Here is a 13,860-nt window from a genome sequence, read left to right on the forward strand (position 1 = left end):
GAAAGAAAGAAAGAAAGGGAATTTTAAAGTGTACAGTTGTGTGTGTTTAGATACACTGTAGAATACGGTGAAATATATTGTCCAAATAGTCTAGGTAGGAGTCTGAGATTATGTAAAACTGGTGCTTTGGCTTTGTAAAGAATTTGCAGATCACCGGACAACAGCTGCAGGGGCAGGGGACTAGTTTCTCTCCTCATCCCCACCATATTTGGGAATAATCTGTTTACTTTTTAGATAGTTAAGAATGTACTCAGCTACTCTGTACTTTAACTTGAACCCGTGTCTAAGGAAAACTCCTGTTTCCTCCTCTTCCTTCGCCACCCCCACTCCCCAACTTGGTAATGTGAAGACCCTAAAACCTGACGCCACAGCTCCTATATATAGGCCTTTTAGAGATCTTGGATTTTTATGTACAGTCTTAGTTATTTTTTAATAAATGTGGTTCATGAAGGGAACAGGCATAGCTCTGTCTTCTGTAATATGGGGTTTGTTCTAAAGACCTTATTTTGCTTCCTCTTCCACCCTTCTCCCCGTGGACACGATCCCACCAACCCCTCTCCCTGCCATGGAAGGTTCTAGAATCTCTAAATGGACACTGTAGTCATGACAGGGGGTGGGGATATTTCCTCCCCCCACTGGGAAGTCTGGTATTGAGGCTGGAAGGTAGGTGGAGGTTACCCGGGTGCAAGCCCGCGCTACACCAGACTGATCCAAACCTGGCAAACCTCGCCCCTTAGGCGTCCCGGCCCTGCCGCGGCCGCTCGTGAACACTTAGTTGTCTGGGCTCTATTCTAGGCTTCCTTGGGGCCGCCCGGGCCCGGACCCGTGCGGGCTCCCTGGGAACCCCCGCGGCCCTTTGAGCGCCCACGAGTTCCGGGGTGCGCGCAGCAGCGGGGAGCCGGCCGCCCACAGCTCGGCTTCTGCGCCCACCTGCGGCTTCTGCGCGGAGTCCCGGGGCCGCGCGCCTCGGTGGCTGCTGCCGGCCTGGCCCGGGCTCTCTGCGGGCGGCCAGACCCGCCCGGGGACACGGGCTGCGGCGCGGGCGGGCGCGCACCTGCACACGAGGATCGCAGCCGTCGGGCCGCTCTGCAGACAGCACCGTGGATTTGGCTCTCATCTCCCCCAGGAGGGCGGAGGCGACCCCGTCCCCGGGCTGAGGCCTAGGCCAACGAGTTCCACCAAGGATGGGGCGGAGGGCCCTTTGTCCCCCGCCAGACGTCCCGCCAGGTTTATCAGCAGACGCTTTCAGGCCCAGCTTGCAAACCTCCCCAGCCCCCTCCTGACCCGCCCGGGGTAAAGGTCTGGCCGGAGGGCCGTTCTGCTAACTGTGGCGCGGAAATGCACCTACTAAGAGGATTAGCCGCTGGGAGGCGAGCAATCAGCCGGGCCCTCCTCCCCTTCCGCGTCCAATTAAGGCCACCAGGAGCTTGAACCTCGCCTCTCCCCAGTTTCCCATTACCTCCGCCTTTCGGGGACTCGTGTTCCCCCCGCGCCGCCGGTGACCTCGGGGGCTCGGACCGTGCAGGTTCCAGACGCTTTGCCAGAGCCGCCCCGAATTTCACCTGAGCTGGGAGCAAAAGCTTTGAAGTTTGGTTTCTCTATATCTATACTATTAATTTCTTGGACAAGCGAAGCCATTTATTGTGCTTTCCTTACAAAGTGCATTTCGTATTACACTCTGGCTCCCACGTCAGCCACAGGCATCCTTCCGTCACCAAAATGAAAGTGATCTCAAAGATTTGGAGGAAAAGCTCACTGAGGCAGTTAACTTAGATAACTGAGTCATGTTTGTCTTTTTGTTGACATTCAGACTCGGGGAGGAGGACCCCTGGCCTGGCCGGCGCGTCCTTCTTCCCATACCCAAGGAACCAGGGCGTGGTGGGGGATGATGCCGGGGAATTTCATCCGTCCTCTCTCCTGTTCTGCCCTCTAGAAAGCCTGAAACTGCTCATCACCGCCGGGTGAGGCCCACTCTGGCCCGGGTCTATTTCGAGTCCTGTATATTTTTGCACCGTACAGTAAAAAAGAACCTGGTACTTGTGAAAAGTCCCTCACAGTGTTTAATAGCAACGTTAGTGGCTCAGTGGCCCCAATTAACACCTTGTGATAAGGCATTCCTAAGATGGAGTGTCAGACACCAAATTGTGAAGAGATGTATCTAATTAATCCTCCTAGGATGACACCGATAAACAAGCCTCTATTTAAATAAAGATCAAGGGCTCGGCGCCCCGGTTTGTTTACGTTCTCCGCCAGGGTCCCCGCGTTCGCGCCCGCGCAGGCGGCGTTACCCGCACAGCGTGGAGACACCCGCGTGGGGGTCTGCAGGCTCGCCAGGGCCCACATCTCCGTTCCTGCGCCCGGTAAAGATACACTGAGTACATAAACCGCAATGAAAGAGGAAAGCGAAGTGCCCGAAGGACCCGACTCTGCGTTGGAAATACTATTTGCCATTTTCCACACGTGTCCTTTACATCGCCACACACTTTTTGGTTGTTAAGGTTAAAAAAAAAAAAAAAAAGGAGCCCACTTGTAGCCCCTGGACCTCTTTTCTGCTTTAGAGAAGGACAGGACCGCCCCCAGCCCTCCCCCCCGCCCGGCACGAGCGCGCCCCCCCCCCCTCCCCGCGGTCTCGGAGCTTCCTCCCCCCCAGGCGCTGAAGCGCGGACTCGCTGGGAGGCGGCGTAGCTAACCCGGGAGGAGGTGGCCAGCCGCCCCTGGGAAAGGCAGGCAGAGTCGAAAACTGGAAGGAGGGAGAGCTTCGTACTGGCGTGCGCGCAAGTCTCAGTCTGTGAATCGGGCCGGAGTTTGGACCCGCCGGGAGTCTGCGTGCAGCAGCCACGCATCTCCCGGCCCCGCAGTGGATGCGGAGGCTGCCCATCGGCCGCGGGTCCCGGCGTCCTTGCTCTCCAGCCACTGCGGGTTCATCTTCAACCTGGGTGTGAGGGCTGACGCGCGGTCTTCCCCTTCGTCTGCAGTCCCTCCCTTCCTTCTGAACCAAGCCAAGGATAACAGGAGGGCGATGCAAATGAAAACGCGCGGAATCAAAACATTCCTGCACGTCTCTTGATTTTAATCGAAACCGAGCCTCCAGCAGGGACAGTTAAAACCACTAAGGTCCCCGCTCCTGGGCGCGGCGGCCTTCCTCTCTCCCCACCCCGCAGCCAGCCGACTCCAAAAGTTTGGGCTTTCACTCTGCGGACCTTCCAGCATCATCGGGAGGCTCTTTTAAAAGGCAGTTTGCAACACTGTGTCAAAGCCCGACTGAGTCTCATCTATGAAACCCCCTCCCCCATTCCTCCAGTTTAAACTTTCTAGTGCGCGAACTCCGCAGGTCCAACCGCGTTGCGTTCCAACCCGCCGCAGCCGTCCGCCTGCGCCTCTGTCCCGGGTCGGGTTCCCTCCCACGGCTGCAGACGCCTGGGCCCAGCACAGACGGTTTGGGAGTTCTCGGGGGTTCCCGCCCGCGCGAACCCCGGCAGGAGCTGGGGTCCCTCCCGGGTGCAGGAGCAGAGCGGCCCGTGGCAGCCTGAAGCTTAACATTAAGGGGGGCGGAGGGAGCTCTGACTTTGGTGACGACCGAACTACGGCTTAAAAGAAAAGCAAACTTCTCCGGCCATCCCTCCATCCCTCTCCCCCTTTCTCCCTCGGACCTAGGTATTCTTCGCGTGTCGCGGAGAACAGGCATCGGGTTCACCAGGGACTGATTTAGCTGCGCCCGATACGGAGCAGGCCCTCAGCCATGGCCCCTGCAGACCCCGGGCCTCTGCTGGGTCCCAGACCGCCGGCGAAGCGCCGGGCCGCTGCTTATTATTTTAGGAAGCAGGGCTTGCAACCCCAACTTCACCGCACTCCCCACCCCCCGCCCCTTCCTGGCTCCTTAAAAATACCGAAAGTTCCTTCTACAAGCTCTCGTGGAGGCAGCAGGGCTCGAACAGTAACTTTTGAAATTTTGGGCTTGACCCAGCTTTCCTGGCACTGTCGGCGAGAAGAGGACCCCGCGCCTCGCCCTTGGCCTTCAGGTCTCGCTGCCGACTCCCAGCAGCGCTGCGGCGGCTCTTCTTCTCTGGGCGACGAGCAGCCTTCGCCATCTAGTGGCCACGACAGGGAAGGCTCGCCCCGGCCGTTCCCATCTGGTCAGGTCCTGAAGCTTCTGTAAAAAAGGCTTTTCTTCATCTCACTCCCACTGCTCCTTTTTCCAGCTTCTCCGTTGTGTGCGGAGGGCCCCGGGTTTGGTATCCTAAGACTTTAAGTTCTAGTCCTGGGCCGGGGCTTACTAGCTGCAATTGCTCTTGGCTTCTTTGATCACTTCCTAATCTGTGATGGGTTTATTCAGTCACCTAAATCGCCCAGGAGGAAGAAATGAGATTATAGATTTAATTCTAAACTGTTGAGTAGCTCCACGTATTATAGTCATTTTTTTTTCTTTTTCTTTTTCTTTTTTTTTTTTTTTGTATTTTTCTGAAGCCAGAAACGGGGAGGCAGTCAGACAGACTCCCGCATGCGCCCGACCGGGATCCACCCGGCATGCCCACCAGGGGGCGATGCTCTGCCCATCTGGGGCGTTGCTCTGTTGCCACCAGAGCCACTCTAGCGCCTGAGGCAGAGGCCGCAGAGCCATCCATCCTCAGCGCCCGGGCAAACTTTGCTCCAATGGAGCCTCAGCTGTGGGAGGGGAAGAGAGAGACAGAGAGGAAGGAGAAGGAGAGGAGAGGGGGAGGAGTGGAGAAGCGGATGGGCGCTTCTCCTGTGTGCCCTGGCCAGGAATCGAACCCAGGACTCCCGCACGCCAGGCTGACGCTCTACCACTGAGCCAACCGGCCAGGGCCAGTAGTCATTTTTTAAGCAGGCATTATTAATTCCTAATTTTATTACATGATTTATGATGCCTTGGCAAATGAAATATTTTTATTAATTAAAAAATGACAGAAATTTTAAAACATATAGGAAAGTAGAAAGCAATAGAGCCCCATGTGGCTGCCTTCCAACTACAACAATCAACTCATGGCTGCCCTTGTTTCATCCTGTAATCCCACCCCATTCTTCCCACCACAAATCACAGAAGTCCCTGTTATCTAATCCAGTTATTTCCATACCTAGCCCTAAATGGTAAGGATTCTTAATTTATATATATGTATATATATATGGTATACATATATATTTATATATATCTATATGGTGCATATATATATATAGTGCATATAAATATATATATATATTAACTATATATAAAATATTTAGAGTTGGTTTGTGGAACCAAACAAGTTCCACACATCTAATTGATGTGTCACTTAATTCTCTGAATCTAGCCATCTTCCTGCCACCCCCACCCCTTTTATTTTTCCCATCCAAGAACTAACCAGGCCCTACCCTGCTTAGCTTCTGAGATCAGAGGAGATTGGGCACGTTCAGAGTTGTATGGCCATAGACTTTTATTTTTCACAGCAATTTACTGAAGAAATCTGAGCTTTTATTCTGTCTAGTTTCTCAGGCTCTGGATTTTGCTGTTACAGAAAAGCACAGATAAATGTGGGTTGAGTTAGTGTGCAAAACTGCACACATATGCTTATATGTTGGGGGGGGGGGAGGGTGTTTGCGCTCCAGAGCTGAATGTTATTAAGCTGAGATCACAACAGAGTGCAAAATATGATTTGTATAAAATGATAGGGTGGGCATCTAATATGTCCTTTAGGGACTCTTCTGCTCAGAGCTGTCAGAACAGATTGTGTAAATAGACTAGACTGAGGGAGGTGATTCTAATCATATTGATGAAATGCTCATCTGAAAGATAGAATGTAAACAGAAGAGTCTCGAGGAATGCAATTAATTCTTAATCTGGAGGTGGATTTCTCAAAATAACTTCCTCTTACTCCCGCGGCAGTCTCGGTAACCAGGGCAGTAATGTCCACCAAGTATTCCATGGGCTCCCCTATGTTTTGTAGCCCCTTGCACTTACCCAGGGTCACTGGACACCGGAGAAGAACGGTGTATAGAGAAGGCCATCTGCCAAAAGAGGCAAGCAGCCTTTTGAAGAATGGCTTGGCCAACCTGCAGTAGACCCGCTTAGGGGAAACCAGACTCCTCCCACCCTCTGATCGCTTGCCAGGGCCTCTGATTGGCTGAAGCCGAATGGATGCTTAGAGAGTCAAGAGGTCTGATCACACAGTCATGGAAGTCTGCCTCCTGGGCACGAGGAAGATGGAGAAGAGTAGAGCTGGGGTCAGTGAGAAAGATATCCAACCCAACTTTCACCCCCCTAATACTTTGATTGCTAAAAGTTAGCCTTTTAAACCCCCTCCAGTTTTTTGAGATATCCCCAGAAAAATATTTTAAGAATAAATGGGAATATGGATTCATATACAAAAAGTTTATCATATTTCAGTATTGGCTACTTATTTGAAAAAATTAAACAACTGAAACACTTCTTGAGAAAGATTTAACTATAGACAACTAGCTTTGACCCCCCCCACATACACACACCTGATCTGGATCAAAGACTTAATTCTAATTTAACTTTCTTTTTTTTTTTTTTTTTTTTTTTTTTTTTTTTTTTCATTTTTCTGAAGCTGGAAACGGGGATAGACAGTCAGACAGACTCCCGCATGCGCCCGACCGGGATCCACCCGGCACGCCCACCAGGGGCGGTGCTCTGCCCCCCAGGGGGCGATGCTCTGCCCATCCTGGGCGTCGCCATATTGCGACCAGAGCCACTCTAGCGCCTGAGGCAGAGGCCACAGAGCCATGCCCAGCGCCCGGGCCATCTTTGCTCCAATGGAGCCTTGGCTGCGGGAGGGGAAGAGAGAGACAGAGAGGAAAGCGCGGCGGAGGGGTGGAGAAGCAAATGGGCGCTTCTCCTGTGTGCCCTGGCCGGGAATCGAACCCGGGTCCTCCGCACGCTAGGCCGACGCTCTACCGCTGAGCCAACCGGCCAGGGCTAATTTAACTTTCAAAAATATCAAAAGCAGGATTTCTCCAAAACAACACGGAGTAACAGGGATGTGATATAAAAAATTTATGTTTATAATGAAAGACCAGACAAAATATAAGAAAAATAGCTTCCAAGACATTGACCATCAGGCAGGTAGAATAGCAATTCATTGCAGGGGTCCCCAAACTTTTTACACAGGGGGCCAGTTCACTGTCCCTCAGACCGTTGGAGGGCTGGACTATAAAAAAACTATGAACAAATTCCTATGCACACTGCACATATCTTATTTTAAAGTAAAAAACCAAAACGGGAACAAATACAATAGTTAAAATAAAGAACAAGTAAATTTAAATCAACAAACTGACCAGTATTTCAATGGGAACTATGCTCCTCTCACTGACCACCAATGAAAGAGGTGCCCCTTCCGGAAGTGCGGCGGGCCGGATAAATGGCCTCAGGGGGCCGCATGTGGCCCGCGGGCAGGGCCGTAGTTTGGGGACGCCTGCTTAGAGAAACAATGAGGAGACCCCTACGATTGCTCTCACATACTGCCTGGAGAGTGACCAGACTGCACTCAAGGTGGGGTCGGGGCTCCAGGCAAAGCCCAGAGGTCTCTGTAAGTTGCAGGCACAGTCGTGAGGCCAGGGGAGGTGACGATGGCTGCTGTTCAGGACAGAGTCCCGGAGATACAGTCCCCTTAGACCTGAGTGCAGATTAGCACATGCCTGTGAGGAAACCCCCCAAACCCAGGGGAAAACCACCCCATAGGATGAGGCATGGTTTCTCAGCCCCAGCACTGTGGATCTCTGGGATGATTCTTTATTTGGGGGGCTGCACGGTAGGATGTTCAACAGCATCTTGGTTTCTACCAACTAGACATCAATAACAAACATCATACCCTCACCCAGAGCTGTGAAAACCAAAAATGTCTCTAGATACTGCCAACTGTCCTTTGTGGGGCAAAAGTGCCCCCAGCTGAGAACTACCAGCTGGGAGGGATTGATACCCATTGTTCACACTGACTGCAGCGAGTTCCGGTTCCCACTAACTACAGTGGAACTCGGGGGGGGGGGGGGGGCTAGGAAGAGTCCTTGAAACAGTCTTGTCTGTGGTCAGCAGCGGACTGAAGTAGCCCTAAACGAAATGCCGCACCAGGTTCACTTCTGAAAGCTTAAAAGCAAAAAGAAAAAGAGTTAACTACAGCCCAGAATAAAGCTCAACTCTATTTATAGTGATAAAAACAACAAACCGCATAAGAAAAAAACCTGTCAAATTTACGGTATCCAAACAAAGAAGAAGCAAAATAATAAGAAGGAAAAAAAAACCCCATCAAAATCAACTCCAAATGACACAGATGATAGATTTAGTAGATAAAAATAATAAACAGTTATTATCATTGTATTCCATATGTTCAAGAAGCGGGGAAAAAAGTTTGAGCATGCTAAGTAAAGATAGAGACAATATTTTAAAAGAACCAAATTGAACTTCTAGAGGTAAAAACTATCATGTCCGCAGTGAAGACTACACTGAGTGACATGAATGGTATATAATACCTTGTATGAGGAAACGTTAGTGAACTTCAAGGCAAAGCAATAGAAACTACGTAGAAATGAAACAGAAAAAGCAAGAAAACTAATCTAGTGCAGCCACTATAGAAAATACATTTCTCCTTACTTTACCTGAGGAGAAAAGCAAACAAACAAATAAAACAGGTTGTGTTTTTTCATTATATTAATTTTTTATCAAATTTATCTTTTTGTGATTTTAACCCTTTCCCGCCAGGATGGTATGTCTACTTTACAGAGAGAAGTCTTATTTTATATCTTTTAATAGTTTATACTTGTCTTTTTTATTTCTTACTATGTTGTTGCTAAATTTATTCCTATGTATTATACAGGTTTTTAAAGGTGTGAGTAGGTTTATTAATTTTCATTTTTACATTTATCACTGATAGTTAAGAGCTATTGATTTTCCGTTTTATAATTAGAACTGAGCTCTCCTACCAAATTCCCTGGAATTTTAATCAAGTTTCTTAAGATTTCTAGAGAGTCCAAGATGTCATCAACAAATAAAAGATACCTCGTGTCTTTCAACTACGTGGAAGTCTTACTTTGTTTTCCGTTCTTATTGCTTTGGTTAGGATCTCACAATTTTTTAAAAATTTTTATTTGATTCATTCAAGTGTTTATTGAGCAGCTAGGAAGATCCAAAGGTGTAGAAAACATGATTAAAGAGGTGAGGCAAATGAACAAGTGGAAAAAAAAGTGCACCGAATCACAGAAATCAAAAGAGAGTGCTTTAGGAGATTAAGGGTGAGGTTCCTTCTAGCCTGGAAGGGGCCTGGGTGCGTGGGAAGTCAGGAAAGGGGACTGAGATGAAATAGAAGACTTCAGTCTGGGTTGCTGATGATACTCAGTATGGACTATATTTGTCTCTCCTTTTCTTCTTTCCACATCTTTGGCCTTAATTTACCAGTGGTGACCAGGATTATTCAATGCTTTTTCTATACTTGCTTGCATTTTTGCTTTAGTGTCTTCTACAGAACTAGGTCCTTTCGGTGTTTTAGGAGTTCTTTCCTGTTTTTATTTTTTTTTTTTTGAAGGATTCCTGACCTTTTGATCTTGGTGTTGGTTTTGAGTCTTTTCCATTCTGGTCTGATTTTTGTGCATTGTTGGCTGGAGTATCTCATACAGATTTCTTTACTGGAGCTTTTTCTTCAGCTTCCTCATCCTCAGAATCATCCTCCTCATCATCTTCATCATCATCACCATCCTCATCGTCATCATCATCCTCATCCTCAGCAGCAAGTTTTACTTTTTTCTGTGGGACCTTGCTGCCGCTTCCAGAGGCAGGTCGCTTCCCAGATATGCTTAGGAGTTTCACGTCCTCCTCGTCTTCATCTTCTGACTCTGCATCTTCCTCCACAGCTTCTAAGTGCTGTCCACTAATATGCACAGGCCCTGGACCACTCTTCAACTGTAAGACCACAGGTGGTGTCATTTCAAAGCCACCAAGGGCCTGACCAGGCGGTGGCACAGTGGATAGAGCGTCAGACTGGGATGCCGAAGACCCAGGTTCGAGACTCTGAGGTCACCAGCTTGAGCGCGGGCTCGTCTGGTTTGAGCAAAAGCTCACCAGCTTGGACCCAAGGTCGCTGGCTCGAGTAAGGGGTTACTTGGTCTGCTGAAGGCCCGCGGTCAAGGCACATATGAGAAAGCAATCAATGAACAACTAAAGTGTTGCAACAAAAAACTGATGATTGATGCTTCTCATCTCTCTCCGTTCCTGTCTGGCTGTCCCTATCTATCCCTCTCTCTGACTCTCTGTCTGTCTCTGTAAAAAAAAAAAAAAAAAAAAAAAAAAAATCTCTCGCAGCAATATATTTGCCAATTTATCTCCACGGGCAAGTGAAATAAAAGACAGGATAAACAAATGGGACTATATCAAACTAAAAAGCTTCTGCACAGCTAAAGACAATAAGAACAGAATAAAAAGACAAACTACACAATGGGAGACTATATTTGCCAATACGTTGATAAGGGGTTAATATCCAAAATTTATAAAGAACTTGTAAAACTCAATACCAGGAAGACAAACAATCCAATAAAAAAATGGGTGAGGCCCTGGCCGGTTGGCTCAGCGGTAGAGCGTCGGCCTGGCATGCGGGGGACCCGGGTTCGATTCCCGACCAGGGCACATAGGAGAAGCGCCCATTTGCTTCTCCACCCCCGCCCCCCTCCTTCCTCTCTGTCTCTCTCTTCCCCTCCCGCAGCCAAGGCTCCATTGGAGCAAAGATGGCCCGGGCGCTGGGGATGGCTCCTTGGCCTCTGCCCCAGGCGCTGGAGTGGCTCTGGTAGTGGCAGAGCGACGCCACGGAGGGGCAGAGCATCGCCCCCTGGTGGGCAGAGCGTCGCCCCTGGTGGGCGTGCTGGGTGGATCCCGGTCGGGCGCATGCGGGAGTCTGTCTGACTGTCTCTCCCCGTTTCCAGCTTCAGAAAAATACAACAACAACAACAACAAAAAAAATTAAAAAAAAAAATGGGTGAAAGAAATGAATAGACACTTCTCCAAAGAGGACATACAGATGGCTAATAGGCATATGAAAAAATGCTCAACATCACTATTCATTAGAGAAATGCAAATTAAAACCACAATGAGATATCATCTCACACCAGTCAGAATGGCACTCATTAACAAAACAATACAGAATAAGTGCTGGCGAGGATGTGGAGAAAAGGGAACCCTCCTGCACTGCTGGTGGGAATGCAGACTGGTGCAGCCACTGTGGAAAACAGTATGGAGATTTCTCAAAAAATTAAAAATCGAACTGCCTTTTGACCCAGCTATCCCACTGTTAGGAATATACCCCAAGAACACCATAGCGCTGTTTGAAAAGAAGAAATGCACTCTCATGTTTATGGCAGCATTGTTCACAATAGCAAAGATCTGGAAACAGCCCAAGTGTCCGTCAGTGGACGAGTGGGTTAAAAAGCTTTGGTACATATATACTATGGAATACTACTCAGCCATAAGAAATGATGACATCGGATCATTTACAATAACATGGATGGACCTTGATAACATTATATTGAGCGAAATAAGTAAATCAGAAAAAACTAAGAACCTTATGATTCCATACATAGGTGGGACATAAAAATGAGACTCAGAGAAATGGACAAGAGTGTGGGGGCTACGGGGTGGGGGGAGGAGAGGGAGGGGGTTGGGGGAGGGGAGAGGCACAAAGAAAACTAGTTAGAAGGTGATGGAAGACAATTGGACTTTGGGTGATGGGAATGCAGCATAATCAAATGTCAAAATAACCTAGAGATGTTTTCTCTGAACATATGTACCCTGATTTATTAATATCACCCCATTAAAATTAATTTAAAATGTAATTAAAAAATAAAATAAAATAAAATAAAGCCACCAAGGGAAAATGTAGAGACATTTTCAAAGTTGCCAGTGTTACTTTAATTGAACTGCCTTCCTAATTCATTGCCTCTGCTTCAACAATGTGCACCAGCCCCCAAACTGACCGTTCGTAAGGATAATTGGTGCTCATTTTCATCATTATCCACCTTGAAGTGATCATCTTTGTCGGCCTTGAGTTCACAACCGAAAAGATAGTTCTGGGGCCTCAGAGGGCTCATGTCCATGTCCATCAAATCTTCCGTGGGGTGGTAGCACGCACTTAGGTGGCAGAGAAGGTGGACAGAGAGGAATGACTGCCTGTTCCTCAGAACAGACACGCAGGACGGAATCGCACCAGGGATCTCACAATTTTATAAAGTGAGTATGATTAACTGGAATATAAAGCAGACATTTGAAAAAGTAATTCATAATAAAATGGTATAAAAATTTTTGATAAGAAAATGCTTGTACAGGGGGGATGTACTGGGGAACACGGAGGACATTAGAATAAACACAATAAATTAATTTAAAAAAAAAGAGTCATGCCCTGGCCTGTTGGCTCAGTGGTAGAGCATCGGCCTGGCGTGCAAGGGGTCCCGGGTTCGATTCCCGGCCAGGGCACACAGGAGAAGCGCCCATCTGTTTCTCCACCCCTCCCCCTCTCCTTCCTCTCTGTCTCTCTCTTCCCCTCCCGCAGCCAAGGCTCCATTGGAGCAAAGATGGCCCGGGCGCTGGGGATGGCTCCTTGGCCTCTGCCCCAGGCGCTAGAGTGGCTCTGGTAGCAACAGAGCGACGCCCCGGAGGGGCAGAGCATCGCCCCCTGGTGGGCAGAGCGTCGCCCCCTGGTGGGTGTGCCGGGTGGATCCCGGTCGGGCGCATGCGGGAGTCTGTCTGACTGTCTCTCCCCGTTTCCAGCTTCGGAAAAATACAAAAAAAAAAAAAAAAAAGAGTGACTTGTGGCTTGGAATGCGGTCTGGCAATGAAAGTGGAGAAAAGTAGACAAATACAAGCAGCAGTTCTTGGAGACCAAATAAATATGAAGATTAAGGGCGAAGATGGAATTAAAGATGATTTCCTGGTTTCTGAGCAATTTGGTGGATGATACCCTACTAAGACTGGGAATACTTGAAGAAGAGCAGGTTCTGGAGGAACTAAGTTCCGTTTTAAATTTCATTGGTTGGAAGGACCCTCGAGGTCTCTGTGAAGGAATGAACAGTAGGCTGTTGGATAGATACCAAGATGAGTGGACTTCCTTCTAACTGTGAAGCAGGGAAGGTTCATGGTTGCTTAGGGAGGGTGCACAGTGAAAAGGGGAACTTAAGGTCAGGATAGAGAAAGAGGAACCACTGGCCAAGGACAATGAGACCAAGAGGATTCCCTGGAGCACCTGATCGAAGAATCAGCAGACATTATAAGAACAGAGTGATGTGCCGGAAACTTTCAAAATTAAATAGTGCTGCTCTTTCTGGAAAACAAAACCATTGACTTTTCTTTGTAACAGTTTGGACTCCATACATAGCTTTAACGCAAAGACATGCTAAGTGGAAAAAATAGATGATGAAATAATTGTACATGATGGAATTCAAACAGGAGAAACAAGTTGACTCTTGTTTACTATCACTGTGTTGTGCTTTAAAGCAGTGGTCCCCAACCCCCCAGGGCCATGGACCAGTACCGGTCCATGGGCCATTTAGTACCGGTCCGCAGAGAAAGAATAAATAACTTACATTATTTCCGTTTTATTTATATTTAAGTCTGAATGATGTTTTATTTTTTATTTTATTTTTATTTTTTGTATTTTTCTGAAGCTGGAAACGGGGAGAGACAGTCAGATAGACTCCCGCATGCGCCCGACCGGGATCCACCCGGCACGCCCCTGGGCGATGCTCTGCCCACCAGGGGGTGATGCTCTGCCCCTGTGGGGCGTTGCTCTGCCGCAACCAGAGCCACTCTAGCGCCTGGGGCAGAGGCCAAGGAGCCATCCCCAGCGCCCAGGCCATCTTTGCTCCAATGGAGCCTTGGCT

General features: G+C 48.6%; 1 pseudogene; it reads right to left on the minus strand.

Annotated features, from left to right (window-relative positions):
* Positions 1-9,272: 9,272 nt before the first annotated feature.
* On the minus strand, positions 9,273-9,936 carry LOC136382024 (nucleophosmin pseudogene; annotated as a pseudogene).
* Positions 9,937-13,860: the final 3,924 nt, after the last annotated feature.

This window comes from Saccopteryx leptura, chromosome 10 (genome assembly GCF_036850995.1).
Source record: "Saccopteryx leptura isolate mSacLep1 chromosome 10, mSacLep1_pri_phased_curated, whole genome shotgun sequence".
NCBI lineage: Eukaryota > Metazoa > Chordata > Mammalia > Chiroptera > Emballonuridae > Saccopteryx > Saccopteryx leptura.